This window comes from Mustela nigripes, chromosome 2 (genome assembly GCF_022355385.1).
Source record: "Mustela nigripes isolate SB6536 chromosome 2, MUSNIG.SB6536, whole genome shotgun sequence".
Lineage (NCBI taxonomy): Eukaryota > Metazoa > Chordata > Mammalia > Carnivora > Mustelidae > Mustela > Mustela nigripes.
This window is the reverse complement of record NC_081558.1, coordinates 175,991,767-176,006,867: the sequence shown is the minus strand read 5'-3', so window position 1 is coordinate 176,006,867 and position 15,101 is coordinate 175,991,767.

Sequence of the window (15,101 nt, the reverse complement as noted above, 5' to 3'; positions counted from 1 at the left end):
GAAGCCTGTTTCTCCCTCTTTCACTACATCTGCTTCTGGTCCCTCTCTTGAGGTGTCTCTCTCTGTCAGATAAATAAATAAAATCTCAAAACAAACAAACAAAAACTTTGTGTTTCTGGTAAGGGGAGCAAAAAGTAACCATTTTGAAATACCCCTGGAGAGTTCGTCAAAACATTAATTCAACAAGGGAAGTTTTTACTAGAACCTTATTAGACTTGGAATAAGGAAAATTATCCAGCTCTAGAATTCCTGTTTCATGTAAGGAAGGAGGGGGAAGCTAAAAAACATCTTAGCCTCACTGAATTTGGGATCTAATCATAGGATTAGAGGATACTCTCCCTATCTCCATACATTTTTACCATTACCACCACATCAACAGGACTTCAGTAAGATAATAGTGAGTTATAGCTGAGAGAGCTGACAGCCCAGACTATATTTAAGAAAGAATTCTCAAGGAAGTCTAAAAACAAGAACAATGAAAACAATGACATTAGAGGTCATAAAGACTCTGGCACCCACAACTATAGCAAACGTTAAGCAAAATATAACTCCTAAACAAATTAACTTAAAACCTTACACAAAAGGTCTTTTACTTCAGTTCTAATTACCTGATCATCATGTTCAGCTTTCAACAAAAATTAGAAGGCATACTAACAAGGCAAGAAAAAGCACATTATGAAGGGAAAAAGCCAGAATCATAAACAGGCTCAATAGGACACAGATTTTTAAAAGATCAGACAGGACATTGAAAAGACAGCAATTAATATGTTAACTGCTCTAGTGGAAAAGCAAAATAGACAACATGCAATAGATGGGGAGTTCAAGCAGAGAGACAGACAATCTAAGAATCAAAAGGGAACGCTAAAAATAAAATATGTAACAGAAATGAAGAGCATTTTTAATGGGCTCATAATTTTACTGGGCACTGATGAGTAAAGAATCTGTGAGATTGGAAATTAATTAAAAGAAACTTCCCCAACCAAAATTAAAAGAGAAAAAGTAACGAAAATATTGAAATAATGAGTAATAAATGAAAAATAATGAAAATAAAACTGAACTGGCAATACCCAGTGCTGGTGAAGATGCAGAACAGCAAGGATTCTCTTTCATTGCTAATGTAAATGCAAAAGATACAGTCACATTGAAGGATAGTTTGTCCTTTATAAATCACTTTTTAAATCTAAACATTGGGTCACTAGACTTTTCAGCACCCACACTCCTGGGCTTTCATCCATTTGCTCTGGAAATCTGTGTAGGAAATTTACATGCCTATTTCTAAATGAAAGAAGTCTTTATGAAATGACTATATATTATATGGTTTTAATTATGTAGTGTTCTGGCAAAGGCAACACTGTATAGACATTAAAATGTCACTGAGTACCAAGGATTTTTAGGGTGGTCAAGCTATTGTATGTAGTCCTGTAATTATGGATACATGACATTATTAAATTGTCAAAACACATGTAACTTAAGTCTATGAAGTGTGAACTATAATGTATGTGAATTTTAAAAAAATAGCTTTAGAGATTTGAGGAAGGAAAGCAGTTTGTAACAAGAGAATCATTTTGTGTCATAATGTATAAAACAACCTCACCTAAAGGGATGGGTGGAAAAGTGCTGAGCTAAGGAATTTTAGAAATGACTGGAAGATGTTAGAGTAAAGGCTACCGGCACTACATATAAACACTGCACTCTCACTAGTAAATTTTTTTCTCATGGATATGGGTTAAAAATTCTGATACTTGTATGTATAATACAGGAATTTTAAAAAATGAATGGGAGGCAGAGAGAGTCAGACAGTGGGAGCCATGTGTCTAACTGGAAATTTACAGACCAGGAAGGATAGAAAACATAAGAACAAGTGGGTAGCTTAAAATAGTTACAGATGATTACATGTACAGATAATTATATGTGTGAATCCATGGATTATTATACATCTATACTTATTTGATCTGTCAGGTAAGAGGGCCTAACAGAATGACACCTCAGTAATAATGAAGTCCTCATTTTCTAAAACTATCTTCCAATAAAAATATACCATAGCTTCTTGGATGCCTGTTTTTAGAACTGGGGTAGTGAATATACAAGATGAGTCTGGAGCACTTTGTGCTGAACATAAGGTGAGACATATAAGACATAGAACATAACACATATAAGCTGCAACATTGGGATGTGAGTCTAAGAGACACATGAGTCATCTGAAAGAGCTCCCATCTTTCCATCCAAAGATGGAAAAAATTGAGCAATAAAACAAATGAGTTAATATTGGATTCTAACTCACAGTATGAGATATCTATGAGTACATATTGATATAAATAAATGGTTGAATAAATTAATGGGAAAGAAAAATCTCCCAGAGTGAAAAAAAAAAATTCTAGGAATTCAAGTAGAATTCATGTAGAATTCATGTACTCCTAGAGTACAATTTTTTTTCCTAGAAAAAAATTCTAGGAATTCATGTAGAATTCATGTAGAGAAGAGCACGATTCCCTACTCCTTAAGTGTGGGCTGTGCATAGAGACTTCCTTTCAAAGAGCGAAGTATGCAAGGGAGCTGGAAGTCACTTTATAGTGGAGAATACTGATGAACATAACACCACAAGTTCATGTTGCTAGTATATGATCTTGATACGATAAAAATGACACTTACCTCTGTAATCATACTCAAAAGCATAACTCCAGTCTAATAATTAGAAAAACGGGAAAATTCCCGTAGAGGGGTCTCCTACAATATACCTGGCCAGTACTCAGTACAATTCCTTGGACCGCGAGGCTATCAAAAGTGAGGAAATGTGTGAGTGCTACAACAAAAAAGAGACCAAAGAAGCATGACAACTAAATGTAATGTGCTATCCTGAATGGGCTGCTAGAACAAAATAGGACATCAGCTTAAAAAATAAGGAAATTTAAGTAACTTATGAACTTTGATAACCTATCAATGGTAGCTCATTAATTGTAACAAATGTGTACCTAGTAACGTCAGAGGAACATAATAGGAGAAACCGTACATGGTATATGGCAAACTCAGTATATCTTCTCAGTCTTTCTGTAAATCTAAAGCTGTTCTGTGCAAAAGTCTATCAGATGTGATATGTAAAAATTGGTATGTGTATTTTTTATTTGATCTTGCTTTCTTGAGAAACAAAATATTTGATGAATATGGGTATTTCTTTTTCCATTTGGGTAAGCAATAAGAAGCTAAGTTTTATAATTGTGTTTTACCTTTGTTTTGAGTAGTCATTTTTTTTCCAGAATTATTTAATAATAGTTTATACTTCTAAAAAATTAAGACCTACACTATTATGTTTTGGGAAAAGAAATATTCACTGTATCTGTAACAGTAGCCTACTCAAAGAGATAAGCTATTGTTGACAATAGACTGTTCTAAGATATTCACACTAGTGTTCTGTAATAAGCATTTATTTCTCAGTTTGTATTCCAAGGTATCATTTGTACATATTACCACTTTGTATTCTGCATCTTAATTAATAACTCTTCATTCTAGTCTCACATATACCTGGGCTCTTCTGGCTTCTGCCTTGGAACTTAGAGATCCAAACTGAAAAGTATTCACCTTAAATTTTACGGAGTTCCTAGCATATTGACTCTACCTATTTGTAATGCAAACTTTAATAATACTTTCCCAAGTTGGCAAATACTATATTTGGACTTTGCCTCTGAGATGGAGTTTACACTTTCAAATAATTAGGCAGGTCCACATATTAGCTAAAGAGAATTTTATAGATGTTTGTTTTATTGATACGAAATGTGTATGTGTCTCTTTCACACATACACACACACACATACCCACAGGAGTCTAGTAAAGATATTAAACAAAAATTAGCATTTATTACATTAATTATAAAGGACAGAAACACTATTACCCCTATTCAACTGTTCAATGGTAGATTTAAATGATTAGTGGACCTAATCTTTAATGATTTTCCAGTTAGATTCTAAATAAGTAATGTAGATTATCAGGCAGTTGGAAAAACAAGATCACATATTGTTTTTTTTCCTCTTTCATGAAAAGCATTCACTTCTTTATACATGCACTGAAGAAATCCATGCAAATCACTTTTCTTTGTTAATACCATTTAACAATAATTCTAACAGCTTAGAGTAAAAATTGAAAAGTTCATGCTTATTTCTAACATGTTTATGTTAAGAACATGTTAAACATAGGACAAAACGTACAGTGTTTATGTTCAATTTAGTCAAACAGTTACTGAATTACAGACTCTCAAGTTTGAAATTCTTTATTTGCAATGTAAATTAAACAACTAGTATTCTATATATTTGTTACAGGCTATTTGTTTTGTTCCAAAAGAATTTGAAGCTTGCTAACTCAGTTCCCATTAACAAACCATACAGCATCTTTCTCATCATTCTTTTATAAGAAAATAGCTTAATAATTGTTTTTCCTTTTGGGGATTTTTTTGTTATTATTTATAAATAGTTTCTCTTCTATTTTACACAAATCAAATAATAGCTATATAAGTTAAAAAAAAAAGATAAAGTTAATGCAGTTTTCATTGTGTCTATGGGCTTCACAAAATTGTCCTCTGGATATAATTTTCTTAATAGTTAAAATTACACTGAGTAGGGCGCCTGGGTGGCTCAGTGGGTTAAGCCGCTGCCTTCGGCTCAGGTCATGATCTCAGGGTACTGGGATCGAGTCCCGCATCGGGCTCTCTGCTCAGCGGAGAGCCTGCTTCCCTTCCTCTCTCTCTGCCTGCCTCTCTGCCCACTTGTGATCTCTCTCTGTCAAATAAATAAATAAAATCTTTAAAAAAAAAAAATTACACTGAGTATTATAAAATCCCATTACATGCTAAATAAAACAGATTTTCTTTAAATGACAAGCTAATTTGAAGTGCCATGATAAAATATAAACTAACTGTAAGTAAGAAACTGGTTCTTCTTTACTAATATTCTGACTTTTCTGGCAATACTGTGCTTTTTTAAGTTATAAGGTTAAAGAAACTTCCTTATGATTTTGTGCCCATATGTCTTTATTCCCAAATCTGAAGTGTATATTAATTTGCTTTTTAATAAGGAACAGAATAACCATTTGTGATTAATTAAATTCCCAAGTAGCTTTAGTAAATTTAGTAGCATAATGATTATGAAGATTTATTTAAAACATGATTTTTAAAACATACTTGGGGTCGTTCAAACATGTCAACTAAAAGTTTGTACTTCAAATTAAAATTAACTATAATTTGAGGATTTCAGGGCTCTCATATATGCTGTGTTAACAATCTCAGGGTTTAACTTTCTTGTCCATCTTAATCTTACTATTTTTAAGTAAAAATTCCTTCTTCTGGTACAGAAGATAAAGCAGAATAGCAGTTGAATGTGTTCATAACTTCTTTGGCTATATGTTTGTATTATCTGTCTGTTTCAACATACTTTCTAGTGTTGTTTTGCCTCCAAAGTCAGCTAAGGGAATTAATATTAATGGAATAGTGGTAGAATTATAATGAAGTCAGACAAATTGCTGATAGAAGAATAGAATAGATGTATCTTTATTTTCAAGAATGTGTCATACACGGATGGAACTAGAGGGTGTTATGCTAAGCAAAATAAATTAATCAGAGAAAGAGAAATATCATATGATCTCCCTGATATGAGGAATTTGAGAGGCAGGGCCCAGGGTTTGAGGAGTAGGGAAGGAAAAAATGAAACAAAATGGGATCGGGAGGGAGACAAACCATAAGAAACTCTTAATCTCATAAAATAACCTGAGGGATGCTGGGGAGAGGGGGGTTATGGAGAGGGTGGTTGGGTTATGGACATTGGGAAGGGTATGGTGATATGGTGAGTGCTGTGAAATGTGATATGGTGAGTGCTGTGAAATGTGTAAGCCGGACGATTCAGAAACCTGTACCCCTGGGACAAATAATACATTATATCTTAATAAAAATAATAAAAAGAATACATCATAAAAGTAACAATATTCCATTAAATTTGTAAGTAGAAATTTTCAATTAATTACTATAATCTCTCTAATCACTTCTTCCTAGTATATAAACAAATACTGGATGTATTTTCTAAAGAGAGTTATGACACATTTTTAATTTTTGTTTCCATTCAATGATTCTCCTGCCCTCAGAGTCATGTTTACACATTTAATTTGAACCTTTATTAGTTTTGCTGTGAAGAAATCATCAGGTTAAGCCAAACTTCTCCTTGTCCCGAGTCTTAAACATCATACATTCTCATGTAGGTTGTGTTTTCTGTGTTTATAGAAAGGTCATTTCTTTGAAACACATATATCTAGTCTCTTTCCTAAGGCTATCATTCTTTAGTGTGTGTCTGTGTGTGTGTATTTAAACTATCTAGTTGAAAATAAATGGACATATCATGCTGTCTTTAAAGTTTAATAAAACAATTAGAATATAATTATATATATACATACACACATAGAACTCAGAGTGTATACATCAATGTATTTGACTAAAAGAATGGAAAGACACAAAGTTGTTGACAGTATTTGTCTCTGAGGGAATATAAGATATTTATTTACTCCTCTATTTAATTCTTATACATATGAGCATTTATTACATTTTAAATAAGAAACAAAATCTTTACTAGAGAGTGATCTTTACTCTTATCTTTTATTTTTTATTTATTATTTTAGGTTTATTTCTTGCAATGTGCATATTTGTATATAAAATACTGATGTGTTGAATAACAAAGGAGAATATCCCCAAATACTTTGGCTTTTTGTTACAGAAAACAAACCTGCTAACAAACAAAATCCATCATCCAGAGGCAGTGACATGCGCAATGTCAAGTACTCAGAGAAACCATTGTTTTAACAAAAACAGTGATGACTGGAGTCAAAGAATATGCATTGAAAATCACCTGTAAAACTTGTTAAATATTTCTGCTGTCCAACCTTTTTTATTGTGATTTAGTTTTATTTTCTAACAGACCCCAAGAACAATCCTTTAAGTGCCAATAAAAAACCTCTGATCTTATTTATGTGACTCTAACTAGTCATTCCTGCTGGTCTTCTGTTAAAATTTATCAGTAAGACCTTTTAGATGTACATCAACCATGGAACAAAGGTTAAAACTTTTGTATCTATTTTAATATATAGCTTACTAGCTTTTAATTATCTCTTCTGATTTCAGTAATTCCAAGCTGTCAGTGATTCCTAGCATGCAGAATGCTGTCTCTTAATTCTGTTCCAATAACCTGTTTCTTATCACATATCATATTATACAGATTTTTTTTTTTTAAGTAGTCTCCACAGGGCTTGAACTCCTGACCCTGAGATCAGACCTGAGCTGAAACCAAGTTAGATGCTTAATTTATTGGGCCACCCAGGTACCTCTGTACAGATTTTTTTTCTGAGTTCCAGATTATTCAGAGTATGGAACAATGTTGCCAAATAGGAGAACTGGGTAGAACAAAGAATGCTCTGAAGAAGGACCATCAGATAAATAGAAGGATTTTTGTGTGGACTTAAAATATGATCCCCAAAAAAGGGCATTTTGATGAAGTCCATTTTTTATATGTTTATTTTTTGACAAGACTTAATTCCAAATATCTGCAATGATTCCTGTAAAATTTGCAGACCGTTTGGGCATTATTTACATCTAGAATCAATAAATTAAAATAATAATAATTCCAGAAAAAAAGTTGAAAAAGTAGAATCTATTTGTAAGGGCAGATTCACTTTTAATTTGTCCATTTGCTATTGCATTCACTAATTTTCTTAGAATTTTATTATACTATGAAAATCATACAGGAGAGAAACTGATTTGGACCAATATTCCTGAAATAATAAATTGAAATCACTTTGGATATTGAGTGATAGTGAACTTAAAAACATATAGACTTTTCCTGAAAACCAGGACCAAAAAAAAAAAAAAAAAAAGTGGGGGGTGCAAACAAACTAAAAACCCCAGAGTAAAGGAAAGGTACTCTGTTGCTTCCTTTCCTGAGGAATTAACTAACTGCATCTTGCATTCAATTTAAAGACTTTGGAATCATCATTTTTCAAATAGGCTACCTGGTTTGTTTCTCTATCCCCTGAGGTAAATTTGATGTTTGTGAAGCAAGTACAGTTCTCACTGGCTTCTAGTTAAAGTCGAAAAACTTTACCTTCTTTCTCTTCCATTGCAGCAAAATTTTTAGAGTGTATCATTTCCTTTGAGTTTCATGTAATGATTCAGTCAGTGCTAGCAGTTTATTCCTTTGGGCCATCGATTGCTGTTTCCAGATTATTAACTTTCTCTGCTAATTTGTTCAATTTAGACTTCAAACCTTTATGCCCTCTTTGCATACTATCCGTCTTTTTGTCAATTTTCATTAGTAGGGCATGAGTGCAAAGCCACTAATGACAGACAGTTCTATTGGTTCATTTGATTGCTGTACTACTCACAGAATGCTCCAGGTATAGGCTGGGAAAAAAATAACTCGGCGTAGCATTTATATTGATAATTTTCCTGGCTCCTTTGATCTAATTCTAACCATTCTAAAGCTCTCTCAGTCAAAGCTTATAAATCACATACCTTTCCTGCAGATAAACCGTCTTGCATCTTGATGACTGAACATCTGGATCCAGTCTGTTTATATTTCACTTCATTGTGTGATGCCAGGTTTACTTTATTTCAAGTAAAGAAAGTTATAATGAGGTTTTGAAGATTTGCTGAGTTGATCAAATTAATTGATTTTCAATCTTCAATGCCAAATCCCAGTGTGGTGACACATGTATTTTAAGATACTGGTAGAAGAGGTATAATTTAGGGTCAGAATTTACCATATTAGTTAATGAGTAAAATTGAAATAAGAGAGATGAATTTTTTGTTTATGAAACCTTTGCATTAAGAACTATGATCTCGGGTGCCTGGGTGGCTCAGTGGGTTAAGCCGCTGCCTTCGGCTCAGGTCATGATCTCAGGGTCCTGGGATCGAGTCCCACATCGGGCTCTCTGCTCAGCAGGGGCCTGCTTCCTCCTCTCTCTCTGCCTGCCTCTCTGCCTACTTGTGATCTCTCTCTGTCAAATAAATAAATAAAATCTTTAAAAAAAAAAAAAAAAGAACTATGATCTCTAATGATCATTGTTTTTGTTTTTTTAATATTCTGGTAAGATCAAGTTTTAGGCATAATTCTTTACATACACATTTTTTGTACTTAGCAATACTTAGATATGTGTTTAAGTAATTCATGCTATAAGTAGCGTGTGCAACAGACCTCAAATATGTGAATCAAAGTAAAGTTTAAGAAATCATTATTATTTAGTATCAAAGTTTGTTAAAAGAATTGATACCCGTGATAAACCACTGATCACAATTATTTTGCTGTTAGTAAAACATACTTTTCTTAAGACATAAAAAATTCAAACCATCAGGGCGTATATAAATGCCATGCAGTATAACTGAAATGCTGGTGTTTCTATTATGTCATTATGAAATGTTAGGAAACTCTTTGACACTTCTTATGGCTGCTACCCAGAGTTACATGATCCACAGTTAACATTTAGGAATATTTTCTCATTCTAAGTAGGACATTTAGACTATACAACGTATTAGGAGAATGTTTTACCATTAAGACTTAACATCCCACCAATGATTCCATGGTATTCTTATGTTTCTATTCCAAAGTGTAGCATATTTCTATAGGATATAGGATCTATTACTATAAGATCGCCGCAGGTGGGGGTCGGAATGTTTGACTGAAGAATATCATTGACAGCTAATACAAATAAAAGCATTTTTTGGAATCAGAAATTCTCTGAACTATGCAGATTCAATTATGTTTTTATGAAGTGACATTCATATATGAGGAAAGGATATACATTTTTACACATCTATGTTTTATAACAAAAAACATACTTATGCACGAAGTTAAATAACATGTGCTTCAGTTCTACTTACTTTGTTTTGAATAATAGTATATTAAAAAAATAAGAAGCTAAAAAGGTTATAAAAGTCAGGTATCCTAATGCTTGTTTCTAGTATATAATTTAGTTTCTAAATTTTCAGTGGATCAAATTCCAATAGTTGGTCATATTCATTGAAATATTTCAGCACTAACATGAAAAATTAAAACTAACAAAGAAGTTTTTTAATCTCCATGAGTGGATTAACATGATTTCATAAGTACATGAAATAAAGATGCTTTATCAAATATTCCAGTGTATTGTTTTGCACAACCAGAAGTTATTCTGTTGGCACATATAAAATTCCAAAGCTCAGTATTATTATAATAAAATAAAAAGCTAAGATTGAATCTGAAGTCTTAATATAATGTAAGATCATTTTATATAAACTTTATAATAATAACAGATATGTACATACTAATAAAACCAGAATAATAATTCAAAAAACAGTAAATTTTCATTAGCATATGTATTTAGAAATGGCATTCCAAAATAGTCTAGTATTAAATTAGAGTAGAATTAATAGTCCACCTACATGAAATGTGTCAAGACTCAAGATATCACTAAGAAACACATTAGGTCAGAAACAGAAGGCATTTTTATAATAGCATGCAGTTGGTAATTATTGCAATTTACATTAAATTCTCATACTTCTTGTTTCTTCTGCTTTGTGAGAGAAGCAGATACTGAGTAGTTAAAGCCAATTTTTGTAGCTTCAATAAAATATAATAGACCGAATTTAAATGGCAACTTTATAGAGTTAACACAATAGTTTTAAAGAAAGTTAGAATATTGAAAAATCAATGAATCAAAAATATCCATCAAAGACAGTAGTAGTATCTGATTTATTGATCTTAGATGTGGGTGAAATAGCTTTATTATCTTTATAAGTTGTTATTTCAAATAAACATTACTAACCAATTATTTTTATTGCTATTTACAAAATCTGCAAATTCATAAGATAACTCAATTTTTCCATGACTGGCATTGTATTTAAAACATTTGGATCTACATCTATGATGTAGGGAATATAAATAGCTGCTTTTAAAAATATCAGCCTTGACTCAAGGCAGACAGCTCTGTTCTCTGCATTCTCATGAGTCAAATGGAAACAATCACACCTCTGCCTGCTCTCTTCACAGTCACAGATATGTCCTCACACCCTTGTCAAATATGTTCCTGGGGGATAGCATATAAATCAAACTTATGTAAAATATTATATTTTCGTTCAAGACTCAGTTAGGAACCTATATCTATATCATTCTAACCCCTATAGTCATAAGAATTCCTAGTTTAGTACTCAGCAATTTAGACTCGTCAGTTCTGTTCTTGGTATTATTTTGACCTTTTACTTCCAGTCTCTTACTAAGTTCCTGTCACTCTCCAAGTGTCACTGCCTCGAAAAACCATCCTTAGAGACAAGTCCTCTTATTGTCCTTTGCCAGTATTAGACATGGCAGCTTTAAGATGAGTCAATCAGTGGGGATTGAAGCAAGAGGTACAGTTCAAAAGACAGAAGTTAATGTGGACAAAATGCCAACAAGATTCACACGATAGGTTGTGTCTGGAAGCAGGAAACTTCACTGTAAATTTGAAGCTACAGAACTACAAACAGGGTCTCAAAAGAGAATTAAAAAAAAAAAAAAATGTCCCAAGAATGAAACCAGATCTGTATTAGTGTTCAAGGTCAGAATCTGACTAAGGATAAATGTCAGATCCTGAAGTTCCAACAGCAGGAATTTTCCATCTATTCTTTTGATTGAGATAATTCAAGTCTTCACTAGCCATCCTACACTTTGAGAATCAGGGGATAGGATGTGAATTATTTGGAAGTTCTAAAGAACTTTAATCTATCAAGGAATATGAGAATTAATGAAGCAGCTTTATTCTTATTCTGTCAAAGCTTGCTTGTGCAAGACAGTAAGAATATAAAATGTGGAGACAAAATTTCCTTCTTTTATGGATAAAAAAACATTATCTTTATTCATTTATAAGGTTGTTTCCACATCTTGGTATTTGTGAATATTCCTACAGTAAACATAAAACTGCAAATAGCTCTTCAAGGTCCTGATTTTAATTCCTTTGAATATGTACTAAGAAATGTGATTGCTGATCTTATGGTAGCTCTATTTTTAATTTTTGAGAACCCTCGATACTGTTCTCCATAGCAGTTTACATTTCCACCAACAGTGAACAAGGGTTCCGATTTAACGGCATCCTCCCCAACCCTCACTATTGTTTTTGTTTTCCTTAGCAGTTATCACCCTAACAGGTATGGCATAATGTCTCCTCATGCTTTTGACTTGTATTTCCCCGATGAGTAGTGATGTTGAGCACCTTTACATGTATCTTTTAGGCATTTTTATATCTTCTTTGGAGGACATCTACTCAAGTCCTTTGTCCATGTTTTTTGTTTGTTTGTTTGGTTTTTATTGGCTTATTTACTTTTCTGCCATGAAGTAGTAGTAGTTCTTTATGTATTTTGGATATGAACCTCTTAGCAGATATATAGTTTGCAAATATATTTTTTCCAACAGGTTGTCTTTTCACTCTGTTAATTATTTGTTTTGCTTTGCAGAAGCTTTTTACTTTGATATGATCTTGTTTGTTGTTGCCTGTACTTTTAGTGTCATATCCAATAAATCATTTTCAAGACCAATGTCATGAAGCTTTCTACTTTAATGTAGCAGGAAATCTAGTTTTCTAAAACACTGATAGGATTATGGAAAGCACATTTCTAGTGTTCACTTTTTACAAAATGGTCTTGATGAACCAGGAACAGAGAAAAACTTGAGAAGGTATAAATAATAGAAAACTTCAGTACTGCAATATTATAGATTCAAGATTATCTCTTAATGATAGAACTTAACAAATTTATTTTCTTAAACGTATCTTAAGGAGACTATTATTTCCATTCACTAATTTTATCTTGTGCTTTTTATAACAAATCCAAACTTTAGATTAGGCATATATACAAAATATTACATGCTGGAAAAATCTCCTTGGTCACAATGGCTGCAAAACATTATTTTATATCCTATCAATCACCTAGAGACTAACTATAAAGAAACAAAATTTATGCTCCATAAGGTATATAGTTTAATATGCATGTAAAGTACTTTAAATTTAGTTCCAAATTTAAATTTGAATTTTCATTAGTGAGTCTTATTATTGCCTCAAATACACTGATGGTGTAAAATTTATTCCTCAGACTTCTCATATGATTTGATAGCTCTGTGTTGTTGCATGCATTTTTTCATCTACCTGAAAGCCTTTCCTATCTATCTCCTGCCCCTCTTTTCCCCAGTCTTTGCTGGGAAAATTGATGGCTTTTAGTATCTACTTAGAATTTCTTTCCAGGGCTTTTCTATCTGTGATAGGATTTGTTTGTTAGGATTCCATATGCTTTTTGTGGAACTTATTCATATCACTCAATGAGTACTATAGTTACCTATCTTTCTAGGGAAACTACAAGCTAGCTATCTGAGGGTAGAGACCATGTACTTCTCAATCTTTATATTGCTAGTAATTTTCTCAATACTGGACACATAGTAAGTGCTCAATGAATATTAAGTTCTTTAATATCTGTATTGCTTGTTTGACATGGAATTTATATTTTCCATGTTGAGTTAACTTCTATTTACAAACATCTATTGTAAAATTATATAACACCAATTATAAACTAGTAAGAATAAATTATTTCTTACAAAGCTGCTTATACTTCCTGAGAAAGTTTAGACTGAGGATTATTTTTAGTTGAATTTAATGTTGATTACTGGGCTAAAACTATATTTTCTACAGAGTTATTTGTTAGATTTGTACAAAGTTCTCTCCAATCCAACATTTGGAAGCAGCAGATTTCCTCATTTTGAGATTTTTTTTTGAGATTTATGTGTTTTTAAAGAATTTCTAATTAAATAATTTTGATTTTCATTGTTTCCCCTAACAGGTTTTTGTTGTTTGTTTTGTTTTGTTTTTTAGTTTGGTTTGGTTTTTTATGTTTGCTTCTTTGAGTTTTAACCTTTTTTAGAAAGTTTTTATGATAAAAATAAGATGAATGGACATGATTTCCCTCTCCTTTATTTATAGACTGTTCTCTGGTTTGTGGGGAGTCTGTTTGCCTAACTTCTTGTGTGTAGCTTGAAATCTATTGCTCAGGGGCCCCTGGATGGCTCAGTTGGTTAAGCAGCTGCCTTAGGCTCAGGTAATTATCTTAGGTCCTGGGATGGAACTGAGCTGCTCAGCAGGGAGCCATCTTCTCCCTCTCCCTCTACCTGCTGCCCCCTCTCCCACCTGTACTCTTTGTCAAATATATAAATATAATCATAAAAAAACTTAAAAAAATATTGTTCAAATACAAGAATTTACACCTGAGTGTGGAACATGAATTCAAGTGCAGCATTAGCAGTACTAAGAATAAGAGTAAGGGCTGTGTGCAGAAGGAGAAGAGACAAATCTCAGGAAGACCATGAAACCAGAGTTGGCAAATATATCATGGAAAAGGGAGTCAAAGGAAATAGATATAGATCAAGAAGAAATTCATTTATCTCTCAGGTATTTAGAAAATGAATTTTTGATAATGTTACAGTGAAATTTCAACATAATTTTTCTCCAGTCTCATTTAGGATTTATTGGGTGTGAACATTTAATTGGAGCATTAATATGCACTGAGCATCCACTATCTGCCAGGGACTTTCATAGGCACTAGAGATCCAACAGTAGACAGAACTTTCTGCTCTTAAGAAAGTTAACTTACATTGTAGTGGAACTTTGTAGTATTTATAAATAGTTGTAGGTAATTTATTTTTTTTAAGTTAACAAAATTATTGTGGCTCATTTCACTTTAAAAATATATGGAACTAGAGCGTATCATGCTTAGTGAAATAAGTCAAGCAGAGAAAGACAACTATCATATGATCTCCCTGATATGAGGAAGTGATGATGCAACATGGGGGCTTAAGTGGGTAGGAGAAGAATAAATGAAACAAGATGGGATTGGGAGAGAGACAAACCATAAGTGACTCTTAATCTCACAAAACAAACTGAGGGTTGCTGGGGGGAGGGGGTTTGGGAGAAGGGGGTGGGATTATGGACATTGGGGAGGGTATGTGCTTTGGTGAGTGCTGTGAAGTGTGTAAACCTGGTGATTCACAGACCTGTACCCCTGGGGATAAAAATATATGTTTATAAAAAATAAAAAA